The sequence below is a fragment of the Rhinoraja longicauda genome, chromosome 9 (genome assembly GCF_053455715.1).
Source record: "Rhinoraja longicauda isolate Sanriku21f chromosome 9, sRhiLon1.1, whole genome shotgun sequence".
In the NCBI taxonomy this organism is placed as follows: Eukaryota; Metazoa; Chordata; class Chondrichthyes; order Rajiformes; family Arhynchobatidae; genus Rhinoraja; species Rhinoraja longicauda.
In genome coordinates, this window is record NC_135961.1 from 30,320,292 (window position 1) to 30,333,810 (window position 13,519).

At 41.6% G+C, this 13,519-nt stretch overlaps 1 protein-coding gene and 1 long non-coding RNA gene across 4 annotated transcripts in view; one reads left to right on the top strand and one right to left on the bottom strand.

The window, feature by feature from the left end:
* Positions 1-333: 333 nt before the first annotated feature.
* Positions 334-11,448, bottom strand: LOC144596950 (uncharacterized). Of its 3 annotated transcripts, XR_013547673.1 has the most exons (4): positions 11,331-11,402; positions 10,859-10,936; positions 9,866-10,068; positions 334-627 (listed from the first exon to the last, which is right to left on the bottom strand). It is a non-coding gene; the product is annotated as an uncharacterized LOC144596950 (long non-coding RNA). The 3 variants fall into 3 exon arrangements; XR_013547671.1 differs by having other exon boundaries at positions 10,859-11,448; XR_013547672.1 differs by having other exon boundaries at positions 9,866-10,074; positions 10,859-11,448.
* Positions 11,449-11,584: 136 nt separating this feature from the next.
* LOC144596566 (forkhead box protein N2-like) overlaps positions 11,585-13,519 on the top strand; it is a 35,196-nt gene continuing 33,261 nt past the window's right edge. The window contains exon 1 of the mRNA XM_078405024.1: positions 11,585-11,630. The gene's annotated coding sequence lies outside the window, so the exon portion shown is untranslated. The remainder of the gene's footprint in view (positions 11,631-13,519) is intronic.

Below are 13,519 nucleotides of genomic sequence, written 5' to 3' on the forward strand. Positions count from 1 at the left end.
CACAGCCCAAGATCATTGTGAACCATTCGAGGTTTCTTTCTCCTCGTGTTTTTCTTCCATATATGGAGCTGTAACCTACAATATACTCTACAATATACTCAGTTCCATGAGGCTGTTCAGGTTTGCAGTAGACTTGAATCAATGAATTAAGGAGGTGTTGTTTCCAGAACAACTGGAATTATTTTAAATGAGAGGATTATAGAAAGGAGAGCAATGGGAGACTGATCCAGTCCTTGAAATAATTGACATCAATACCTGTTGACCATGGAGATTAAAAATTAAAATAAACTTTATTCAGAATAAAAAATACATACAAAATAAGAACTGTGCAAAAATTCTTCCGACATTCTCGGAGGCTATATATACATTCATTTGCATCGTATTGTAGTGTTCACAAATATTTTACCCGGCATCATTTCCAGTCCTGTGCCCCCCTGGAGTGATATTCCTTCCCTCATTTGAAGGGTGTCTCCTAACACCGTGCCCCCCCAATGTCCAGCTGCAGAAGGACCCTGGACAGTGGTCCTCCCCCACAGAGCCTTGTTGTTGGCTGCGCCAAGCTTCAGTGCGTCCCTCAGCACGTATTTCTGCAGTCTGGAGCATGCCAGTCGTTCCCTGTTGTTGACCCTTGGAAATAAAATAAGAAACATGGAGATAAAATAAAATAACAACCAGTCACTCATCCAACCTAGAAAGAGGCAGATCATGATTGGTTGTAATGCTCCATAAAATGTATGGAGAAATGACACTTAAACAGGGACTGGATGAATAATTTGGTCGTCGGTTTCATTTTGCATTTACTCTGGACGTGCTATAGACTCTATTAGTGTGGTAGAAACACGGATGTACATAAATCTGTAATACTCACAGCAAGGTCACACTGAAATTAATAGAGACCCAATTGACCACAGCTGCTCACACAAGATAACTCAGCAGGTCAAGCAGCATCCGTGGAGACAAAGGGACAGTTGCTGTTGAAAATCCAGATCCTGAATCAGGAGATTTACAGCATCTGCAGCTTTCTGTTTTTATTTTTCATTTGTTATGCAAAAAATGGTCATCTGGACAAATTTTCCAATTCTCATCCAGAAAGAGTCTGTATATGCAGAGAAAGAAAGTCATCCCATTATTGAACATAACAAGGTAGAAATTGATACTTGTGGCTACTGAGTGACTGGAACACAAGTTCATTACTTCCAAAACCTCAATTGATTCCCCCACCTCTTTTAGGATTATTTTATTTTCTACTTCCTTGAGAGTTGTTGGCCACTCCTGTATGAGGTGTTCGTGTTCCAATGATGATTGGATATTGGCTATCACAAGGCTTCTGACAGCAGACAATTAGTCTTTTGCACATTCAAGCATAGCTGAGATTCAGACCATAGCACTGCAAACAGAGTCAAAGTGTTCACACAGCACAGAGACAGGCCGGCCAGCATGCCTACCTACACTAATCATACTTGCCTGCATTAATTTCATCATCCACTATTTGCCTTTCTCATTCAGTCACCATGCCTACCTGTCCAGATGCCTCTTATATGTTGGTGCTGTTCCTGTCTCCATTTCCTCTTATGGCAGCTCATTCCAGACTATTCTATGTGTGAAACATTCTCAGATCCCCTTTCAACCTCCTCCATCTCCCCTTAAACTTATCCTCCTGGTTTTAGATATCCCTACCATAGGAAACATATTTTGACTATGTATCTTATCTTATAATTTTATATCCCTTTATCACCTTTTAGCCTCCTTTGCTCCAGTGAAGACAGACTGCCCAATCTCTCCTAATAAGTCTTACGATCCAGGGGACATCCTTGTGCATGTTTTCTGCACCATGTTTAGCTTAATCACATCCTTCCTATAGCATGGCAACCAGAACTTCATAAAATGTTCCAGGTGCAGCATAACCAGTTCCTGCCCTCTCCCCATACCCCCTGACTCCGCTATCCTTAAGAGCTCTATCTAACTCTCTCTTGAAAGTATCAAGAGGATGGACCTCCACTGCCTTCTAAGGCAGAGAATTCCACAGATTTACAACTCTGAGTGAAAACGTTTTTCCTCATCTCCGTCCTAAATGGCCTACCCCTTATTCTTAAACTGTGGCCCCTGGTTCTGGACTCCCTCGACTTTGGGAACACGTTTCCTGCCTCTAGGGTGTCCAATCCCTTAATAATCTTATGTTTCAATAAGATCCCCTCTCATCCTTCTAAATTCCAGTGAGTACAAGCCCAGTCGCTCCAGTCTTTCAACATACGACAGTCCCGCCATTCCGGGAATTAACCTAGTGAACCTACGCTGCACTCCCTCAATAGCAAGAATGTCCTTCCTTAAATTTGGAGACCAAAACTGCGCAGTATTCCAGGTGTGGTATACACCATTGTCACCACCTTGTCTATAAGGTTGCCACTTTCAGGAACTATGTACATGTACCTCAAGATCCCTCTGTTCAATAACACTCCCCAAGGCCTTGCTTTTTACTGTGCATGTCCATAATTTTCCAAAATACATCACCTTTAATTTCACTAACTTACCCAATTTTCCAATTGATCCATATTCTGCTGTAACCTTAGACAGCCTTTTTCTGTCCACCATACCACTAATTTTCATGTCACTTGCATATGGTCCTACATTTCAAAACACGGTATGTTGAGATTGTGAAAAGTCTCTATTCTTGAATCAATTACATTTTCCTCAGAAGAGGGATTGGTTTAAATTTACGTCTGTTCATTCGGGCTATTTGTAGGACAAGTTCATAGATCTCCAACATATAATTCTGTCTCAGTGTTATTTTGCTTCTGGAAGCAAATACTGTACAACTATTCAAGTCAAGGTTTAGAGCTCGTAATAAGAAAAATGTGGGTTGATGAATGTTACAATGCCCCATGAACAACTGCAATCCCCATGTCACCAGTCTCTTCATTATGTCACCAACCATCTACAACCTAGTAAAATTCAGGCCATATATTTGCAGCTTGTATATCAACTGGGCAGTGCTTCCAATGGGTAGTGAAACAACAGTGCTGCAATGGTTTATAGTTACGTACACTGTGTAAGGTTCAATGGAGATAGTTCTTCCACTCCTGCGCTGAGGTAATGTTTCATTTTAAAAAAAATATTCAGAATGCTTTGATTTGGAACTCAAGCCTGCAAAGGTGGTGGATTAAAAAACAACATGCTTTCCTAAAGGAAGTGGATACCAGAGAGAGAATGATTTACAGATTGATTTGGGAATGGGCAGGGTAATAGTTCATGATATTACTCTATTTGCAGTTGATTTTGGCCATTAAGTTTGTACTAATTGAACCTCAACTAAGTTAAATGAACAGTTGGATTCCCAAGTTTCCTGCTTTGTGTGACTCAATTACACATGGGATGAAGATCACTACACGATAGAGAGCCAAAGTATACATTTCACATACTACCAATTTATCATTCTTATTGATCCCATTAATCACCTCTAACTATTGTGAACACGACCTAAAGCTATTCATCACTTTGCCACGATGAGACTTCCCAAGTTGCTACATGATTAAAGCCTACTGCCAGCAGTAACACAATATCTTGCACGGTTAGTTTTTTTGCTTGTTAAATCACCCCTTTATCATATCATATCATATGTATACAGCCGGAAACAGGCCTTTTCGGCCCTCCAAGTCCGTGCCGCCCAGTGATCCCCGTACATTAACACTATCCTACACCCACTAGGGACAATTTTTACATTTACCCAGCCAATTAACCTACATACCTGTACGTCTTTGGAGTGTGGGAGGAAACCGAAGATCTCGGAGAAAACCCACGCAGGTCACGGGGAGAACGTACAAACTCCTTACAGTGCAGCACCCGTAGTCAGGATCGAACCTGAGTCTCCGGCGCTGCATTCGCTGTAAAGCGGCAACTCTACCGCTGCGCTACCGTGTTTGCATTTTTGTTGTTGGTACACATGAAAGAAAATGAATACATTAGCTATATGTCACTTGATGACAGAGGTTACACTCTTAGTACAACACTGTCTGCTGTGAGGAGGTTTGATCAAAAAAGATATATTAGAAGATAATGTATTTTTCACTGGCTTACAGGCAACTTGCTATTGATGAGTTTCATGTTTGATGGACATTTTGCATGTGCACATTCATCTCAAAGGTTTTAGGTGACTCTGCCATAAAAAGGAAACAGAGCATCTCTGTATAATAGACAAGAAAATGATTGTGATGAAAACAATCATTATACTCCTGTTCACCTCCAAATATGTCAGATGATAGCTACAATATGTAGTTGGCGTTAAAAATGACAGAGGACCTGAAGATGCCTCTGCAATCATTCCAGTGAGGCCACACAAATGCCTTCAAGTGTTATTACCCATTTTAGAATAGAGAACAGTACAGCACAGGAACTGGCACTTCAGCCCACAATGTGCCAACCATGATGCCAATCAACCTCAACCCTTCAGCCTGCATGTGGTCCACATAAATCTAATCCCTATCTGCTCATGTTCCTGTCTAAATGCCTCTTAAAAGTCACTATCATATCTGGTTCTACAACCTCTCCTCGCAGCATGTTCGAGGAACCTCCCAATCTCAGTGTTAAAAACCTGTCTTGCACATCTCCAAACCAGGCAACTTGCTGTGCGAGTCTCTTTACCATCCTCTCAAAAGCCTCAACTTCCTTTAGACTTTACCATAGAGATCTTGTGCGGAAACAGTCTCTTCGCCGACCAGCAATCACCCCATCCGTACACTAGCACTATCCTACACGCTGTGGTCAATTTATAATTTTACCAAAGCCGATTAACCTACAAACCTGTATGTCTTTGGAGTGTGGGAGGAAACTGCAACATCCGGAGAAAACCCACATGGTCATAGGGAGAACAACATACAAACGCTGTACAGACAGCACCCGTAGTCAAGATTGAACCCGGGTCTCTGGTGCTGTAAGGCAGCAACTCTAATGAGAGAAAACCATTTCCACGGGATTTGCAGTGCTTAGATCATTAGAGCTCACAATGCTGCTGTTACTGATATCACCATGAACTTGTCACATAGTCTCTAAAATAAGATGCTGAAAGTGAAAATTGCAGGTCACACTGTCTGAAGAAGGGTCTCGACCCGAAATGTCACCCATTCCTTCTCTCCAGAGATGCTGCCTGTCCCGTTTAGTTACTCCAGCATTTTATGTCTACCTTCATTTTGGTAATTGACATTAAAACTTCCAAACCAGTGTATCTATTAGTAAATGGGTAAGTATTAACTGGACTTTCAGCAGGATGTCAGCTTCAGGCCTACCCATTATTCTACACAAATAAAGGGCTAAAGAAATCAAGTGAGAATCCAAAATGTTAAAAAACTTATTGCAGGCAGTTTGGTCAATAAAGGTTCTCCCATCAATAAAAACAAACTAAATTGGAAAACTTTCTATGGTTGGAAGGATAGGGTTAAAAGTAAGCGTGCATCTAAGTGTATGTTCCCACTTGCTTTAAAGTTGTATCCAGACCATCTTGTGAACTGTTAAACATGGGGGTTCAGCATTTCTTGGGAAATAGGTAAGCACATTGGGTTTTTACCTCTCATAACTGGTTGAGCTGAATGGAAGAAACTTTCTTCTACTGTCAGATAAAAAGGCAAGACAAAAATCAAGTTAGAAAATGCACATTCCAAAGTACCATAACAACGTCAAGCAGAAGAATATTTAAAATACGTTTTTGAGAGATTACGGTTAAGTGGCGGAATAAGTGTATATTTCTTTTGCATCCGGCCAATCTCACACATTGACCCCGACAGTGGTAAAAGTAAATGAAAGTATGAAACACTCTGCAGGTTAGAATCCATTCTTTCCACAGAACAGGGAAAGAGAAAAAACAAGTCCGTTTTAGATAGCGGAGATTTTGGGGTGGGGAACAGAATATCTCTGGAGATGAGACCAGACGACTCAACGTTAAGTGACATTCCAGATGACTCCGTGTTGTGTAGCAGATGAAATTATATTAAGCTTCAGTGTCTGTGTAATGTATTGCTAAAGGTCAGGTTGTGGGACCTACCTAGAAAGCTGCAATATACAAAGAAAACAAAACATTGAGCCAAAATGATGATCAGCAGAAATGTCCAGTTCTGATACAGACAGAAAGGAAGGGTTACTGGAAATTTGAGAACTTGATTAGATTCTCCCTGAGACATACTCTCCTTCTACCATGGTGGATAGAGCTCGTGACTGCACCTCATCTATTTCCGCAACTGCTCTCACCCCTCTCCTTCTGCACAGAGCACGAACCCTGGTCCTTTCCTTCCACCCCATGAGCCTCCACATTCAATGGATCACCCTTTGCAATTTTTGCCAGTTCCAACAAGATTCTGCCATCGGACACATATTCCTTATCACTTCCTTAACGATTCCCTGACCTCCTTGCCTACCAAAACTGCACACAAGAGCCAGTGGCTGTAGTGTATCTTGACTTTCAGAAAGCCTTAGATAAGTTCCCACATAGGAGGTTGGTGAGCAAAATTAGAGCACATGGTATTGGGGGTAGGGTATTGACATGGATAGAGAATTGGTTGGCAGACAGGAAGCAAAGAGAAGGAATAACCGGGTCCTTTTCAGAAAGGCAGGCAGTGGCGAGTGGAGTGCCACAAGGCTCGGTGCTGGGGCTGCAACCATTTACATACATACTAATGATCTGGATGATGGAATTAGAAGCAACACTAGCAAGTTTGCAGAATACACAAAGCTGGGTGGCAGTGTGAACTGCGAAGAGGATATTTGGAGGTTGCAGGGTGACCTGGACAGGTTGAGTGAGTGGACAGATGCATGGCAGATGCAGTATAATGTAGATAGATGTGTGGTTATCCACTTTGGCGGCAAAAACAAGGAGGCAGATTATTCTCAATGGTGTCAGATTAGGTAAAGGGGAAGTGCAACGAGACCTTGGTGTCCTTGTACACCAGTCAAGCGTGCAGGTACAGCCGGCAGTGAAGAAAGCTAATGGCATGTTGGCCTTCATAACGAGAGGATTTGAGTACAGGAGCAAAGAAGTCCTTCTGCAGTTGTAGTGAGACCATATCTGGAGTATTGTGTGCAGTTTTGGTCTCCTAATTTGAGGAAGGACACCCTTGTTATTGAGGCAGTGCAGCGTAGGTTCATGAGGCTTATCCCTGGGATGGAGGGACTGTTATACGAGGAAAGATTGGAAAGACTGGGCTTGTATTCACTGGAGTTTAGAAGGATGAGAGGGGATCTTATAGAGACGTATAAAATTATAAAAGGACTGGACAAGCTAGATGCAGGAAAAATGTTCCCAATGTTGGGGAGTCCAGAACCAGAGGGCCACAGTCTAAAAATAAAGGGGAGGCCATTTAAAACTGAGGTGAGAAGAAACTTTTTCACCCAGTGTTGTGAATTTGTGGAATTCTCTGCCACAGAAGGCAGTGGAGGCCAATTCACTGGATGAATTTAAAAGAGAGTTAGATAGAGCTCTAGGGGCTAGTGAAACCAAGGGATATGGGGAGAAAGCAGGCACAAGTTACTGATTGTGGATGATCAGCTATGATCACAATGAATGGCGGTGCTGGCTCAAAGGGCCAAATGGCCTCCTCCTGCACCTATTTTCTATGTTTCTACAATACTCCCCGTGCGGCCTGACCAAAACTTTGTACAAATGAAACACGACAACTCAACTCTTATATGCAATGGCTTGTTTATAAAGGCAAGCAGCCAAATGGTGGTGTTCTTATCTGCGAGTTCAGAGTTTAGTATGGAATAGATTTGACAGGTTTGCAGTTGATCGAAGGAGTCCAAGGCTTACTGCCCTACTGACCCTTCAGTAGGAATCACCAGAACATTTCTGTGATTCCTTTCATGTCCATCTTAGGATATCTCAAGGTCCTTCACAGTTCATGAAACACTTTTGATTTCTGGACAAAATTATAATTAGTGGCAAACTATTTCAAAGAGAGAAAGAATAATACAAACACCCTTGAATAACATTATTACTTGTAATAGGGCTCGATAGGACTACACTGAATAGATTAAGTAAGATGTGAAAATGCCTTCTCATTATTGCAACACGAGGGTATTTTGAAAGAAACTGTAAATGAAAAGAAAGAATATAAAATGAAATGGGGAAGTGGTATTATTACATAAACAGGATAGGAAGGCAGTGGCAGGAGTGGTCATGACTCCAAGTACTAAGCTATTGAAACAAGAAAAGATCTAAGTTCTAGAGTCACAGTGTCATGAAGTACATAATCTGGTCAATGGTGACGGCAGCTGTACCACCCCCAAATACGGTCTGTGTGCTGATGTTGTTGTTTTAAACAGAGCATTAACTCAGCCCAAAAAAGGACACAAAGTGCTGGAGTAACTCAGTGGGTTAGACAGCATCACTGGAGAAGTGATGTTTCGGGTCAGGAGGGGGAATAGGTCGGGAATGAGTATTAACTCAACCCATATTGTTGTCTGTAGTACCAGAGATTGAGATGAGATTTTAAAAATTGGTGCAGATTTTTGTAACTTTTCAATGAAGCCAATGGAGAAAAATGCTAACATGTTTGGGCTTGATTGAAAGATAACTGGTTATTTAGATTAATGAATAGTCCAGAGATCCCAGTTTATGTGGATCTTAACTTTGATACAAGTCTCCATATTTAAAGTCAAAAGAAACATATTAATTTTACATTTTGCTGAAATGTTTCAATGACTTAAAGAACACTGCAAACCATACTCCAGAACTCAGCATAGAACACAATATCACACCTTTGGCAGCACTGGAGCCTGTTACCTATAGACACTGAATGTACCTCATTAAACTATTATTTCTCCTCACTGAAAATGTATAATGGAATAGAATGTGCAGAGAATTACTGACACAGGAAGCATTTCAACCCATTGCAAACACACTGGTCAAAATAAAGTTACTTAACCCAATCCCACTTACTTGAAATTGGTCTGTAGCACGACATGATATGGTTCAAGTACATTTTTAGGATAATGAAAGTATCTACTTGTGTCACCCTTTCAGGCAACGTTTCATCTATTTACCAGAGATGATAATTCCATCTGCTTTATTTATTTAGGCCTCCCGTAATTTTCTTTGCATACCTCACACTCAATGTTCCAATTGAAACAGTCCAAGCTTATGTACTTTTAAATCTTCATTGCTAATTATTTTGTGCCCTGGAACATTCTCATAAATCTCCTTTGCACACTCTCCAATGCAATCACATCTCTCTTAGAAGATTTCATTTGCTATGGCGAGCTTCATTTGCCACTACTTAACTATGGAATTCAACAAGTCTCTTAAAATCACAACAAAACAGAGGCAAAGTATGCAAACAAAAAGCCCCTCAAGAAAAACTGGTTTTGTTAATGGAGTATTTTATTAGCGTATTCGCTCTTAAATGAACAAGGCTATATGAACTAGTACTGGTATCCCACTTTAACCCGAAAGCACAGACTGTAAAATTAGGCTCTTCTATTTCTGATTAACAATGTTCACTGTATCAGGCTGTCAGTGGGATGGGAATGCAGCAGATTTATAGGCAATTAAAGCTACAGGACTCTTCCACTCCTTGTAACACACAACATTCCTCTCCATACACAACACACCGGGGCTGCAATTGCAATCGGAAATAACAGACCCACAGAATATCATTCAGTGTTTCTTTAAAACAAATATATTGACTGAACAAATTAATACAATTTAAAAAAAATTAAATCTTAATCTTAAATTGTATACAGGATGAGGCTATGAGTCAAGAATAGTTGCAATGTTTTCCCACTTTAAATACTCTTTGGTAGGACAAAAGGTTGGTAAGGGGAATATTAGTTCCTGATGGTCATGTTGTGAATGCATTTGTCTGTAGTAAGACGGCTTCAGGCTCACCTGCAATGTTGCCATTAAATGAGAGCAGAATAGCGAGCTGTTCATCCCATCATCTGTGCATTCCAAAAGAGCATTCCAATTTGTCATACTCTCCTCCTTTCTGGGTGACATTACAATTTTTTTTCCCCTCTGCAATTAGCTCCTGGAATTCAGGTATGAAAGATGATACCTGGATGAGAGGTCTGTCGATACATCAGCACAATCTGTTCCTTTCAAGAAAAGATGAAATATCCATCAAATAATAAAAGAGATTAAAGGGAGTTTACATTTATAAATTGCCATTCATCTTGAAACTTGAGCATTTTAATACTGGGGGTACAAAGCAGATGGTAGCATTTCTACCACCTGTTGTAAACGTAAGCCTTTTTTCCTTTCAATCACCAGACACAACAGGATAAGGGGAAATCGAGGCCCAATCTGTTCCCTTAAATGGTAATTATTCAAACGTTACCAAGCAAAACAAATGCATTATTTAGTCATTATCATTTTGTTGGCATTGTGCAGAAATTAATTGCCAACTTTCCTGGATGACAAATGTTTAGATTACTATAAAAAAAAAATTGTTGTGCGCAACATACAGAAATCCTAAAAGTTGCTGTATGAAAGGCAAGACTTCCTTTTTCCCTCCAATATTAAAAAAATCTGCAAATACTTAAAATCTGCAATAAACCCAGAAAATGTTGGGGTTCCTCAAGTCTCTTTACTTCTGCGCCATATGATTTTATGATACCAAAGGAAAGGCAAACCGAGGGAAAAGTTGATTTAGCACCACTTCACAATTCAAATGTAAACCATGCAATTACGAATACACACGAGGAGCTTTATTACTTTTTGTCATTGGACAGGTTCAAAAACGCTGGTTTTTCGCACTTTTAAATATTAATCATTGGCATGTGAACAAACGCTGATTTTTTTTCCGCAAAAAAATACTCGGCGGCTTGTTGTGTTAAATTGACTGCATGGAACTTGCTCTCTCCAGAAAGACGTACTTACATGGCCAAATCGACAGGATGATCTGCATCCTTTCTCGTGTTCCTTCATCGTTGAGATGCATCAAAACACGTTTTGATACTTTAAAAAAAAATGAAGTGAATTAATCGACGGGAATCCACCATTACATACGATACATGTCCGTCGCACGTAAACTGAAAAGGTCAGCCCATCCCAAACTCTTTAAATGCCCTTAAGCGTATTGCCTCTGAATCAGCGACTCGTTGTCATCATGATCATCATTTCCATACAAAACCTCAAGGCTTTACCGCCAAAATGACGCGTAGGAACCCCGAGACCACGATATCATTGGTTGGCCTCTCCTGCCAAATACATATTTGCGGATTGCACTGCCCTGTTTCCATCAGCCCCTCTTTTTTTTTAAAAAGATGTAAGACGAAATTATTTTTAAAAATAATTGATCTTTTCAACTTTATTGCTGCGTCCCCAAATCAACCGACTGATGCCTACACACCCTCCGTCCTGTCGCTGAGCAGGAGGAACTGCCTTATTGGGACACAGGCGCACACAAAGCGACGGGTGCAGGGCCATCTGCCGCTGTCAGGGGAGGGGTTCCAGGCGGCGGCACGTTACCATGGCAACAGCAGGGGATTTCGTGGCGTTCTTTGGAGTTTCTCTCGCTTTTTTGGTTCGGACGAGGGGCAGCTGTTAGCGCGGCACCCGGGAAGCCAAAAACGTAAATAAATTACACGAAATAGAAGTAGCAGTCCTCCCCCCCCCCCCCCCCCCCCTCGGGATGCAGCACCGGAAGATCGTGAGTACATATATATATATATCTATATATAAATATATATGTGTGTGTGTGAGAAAGTGGCGAAAGTGTCCCTAATGAGCGGCCGGGGGAGCAGTGCGCCTCTGACTATATAAATAGGATCCGCGGCAAGCGCCGGGCGCCCCTCGTGCTTCGAATGGTTTCTTTTTTCTTTCGTTCGCAGTAGAACGTTCCCCGGGAATCATGGAACGTAAGTTTTGCGACCCCGGGGCGCGAGCGCTCGCACCACGTTTCACGTCGCCGGGGCTGAGCTCACACCGAAAACAAATCTTTCTTAGTTTTATGTAAATTATCATTAAAAACTACGCGGTGGGCTGTTTGTTTTTAAAAACAAACTTCTTTCACCAGCACCCCCAGTTCCGAACTCTGCATTCGCATTTTTTTTTGATTTGGTGTAAAGTTATTTCTAATGCAACAAGGCTTTTTTAATAAAAATTAAAACGATGAAATCTATAACACGGATGTTTCTTATAATAGCAGTTGAAATCCTGCAATATTTCGCTGGATTTGGAAGCTTTTAAGTTGCTCGGGGTTCACCTTTCAATTTCGATCGTTTTATATTTATTTCTACTTCAAGATGTCGTAAGATCTAAGATTTAAGATTTAAATTGGTGGTCTAACTGTTTTGTGAAGATTGAAAACAAAAAAAATAGAGTTCACCGTTTTTTAAAGAGTTTGTGCAATGGGGCCCAGAATTGTAGGCCTGGTCGAGAATGAGGAGCCAACAACTGAGTTGTCGGTCGTGTCAGTTTCCTGAATGAGATGTTGCAGCTTGTCGAGAGCGCTGTAAACTGACAGGTCCACGTGGTCGGATTGAGGAGACAGGAAGCGCCACCGCCCGATGTCGATACGGCCTTCCCTTTCTCCCCTAAAAATACTCGGGTGGATCTTCGTCATTTCCGCATGTGTCCCCATCCAAAATCAATGATATCCAGTCACAACCATGTTGGCCAAACAACCACATTGTGTCGGAAGGAACTGCAGATGCTGGTTTAAACCGAAGATAGACACAAAATGCTGGAGTAACTCAGCGGGACAGGCAGCATCCTTGGAGAAAATGAATGGGAGACGTTTGGGGTCGAGACCCTTCTTCAGACTGAGAGTCAGGGGAGAGGGAGACATGTAGATGTGGACGAGTAAAGAGTGGAAAAGACAGATCAAAGCAGACAATCAGGAAATATAGAATGGTTCATTGTTAGCTGAGAGGCATACAATCAGTAATATTTAGTTACAAAACACTGGAGTAACTCAGCGGGACAGGCAGCATTTCTGGAGAGAAGGAATGGGTGACATTTCAGGTTGAGACCCCTCTTCAGACAAGAAGGGTCTTGACCCCAAACGTCACGTATTCCTTCTCTTCAGAGGCGCTGCCTGTCCTGAGTTACTCCAGCTTTTTGTGTTTTCGTGTCTATCTGGACAGTGAAACTAGGAGGGGGGGAGGGGGGAAATAGGAGGGGAGGTGGAAAGAACGGAGAGAGAAAACAATGGTTACTAAAAGTTAGAGAAATCAATATTCATACAGCTGGATTGTACATTGCCCAAACAAAATATGAGGTGTGTTCCTCCAATTTGTGTTGGGCCTCACTCTGACAATTGAGGAGGCCCAGGACAGAAATGTCAGCGTGGGAGGGGGAGTTAAAGGCTAAAGAGTTTAGCAACCGGGAGATCACGTACACCTAGGGGGACTGAGCGGAGGTCAACAACCACATTGTGAGCAATTTGTTTGCGGAGATTATTTTGAACAACGTATTTTTGTGTCCTTCAGAACTTACTTTGTAAATCTTTGCCCTTGACATCGACACAGCACGAAAACTAACCCTGTGGTCCACCAAGTCTCACTCGACCCTCAACCACCCATTTACACTCATCCC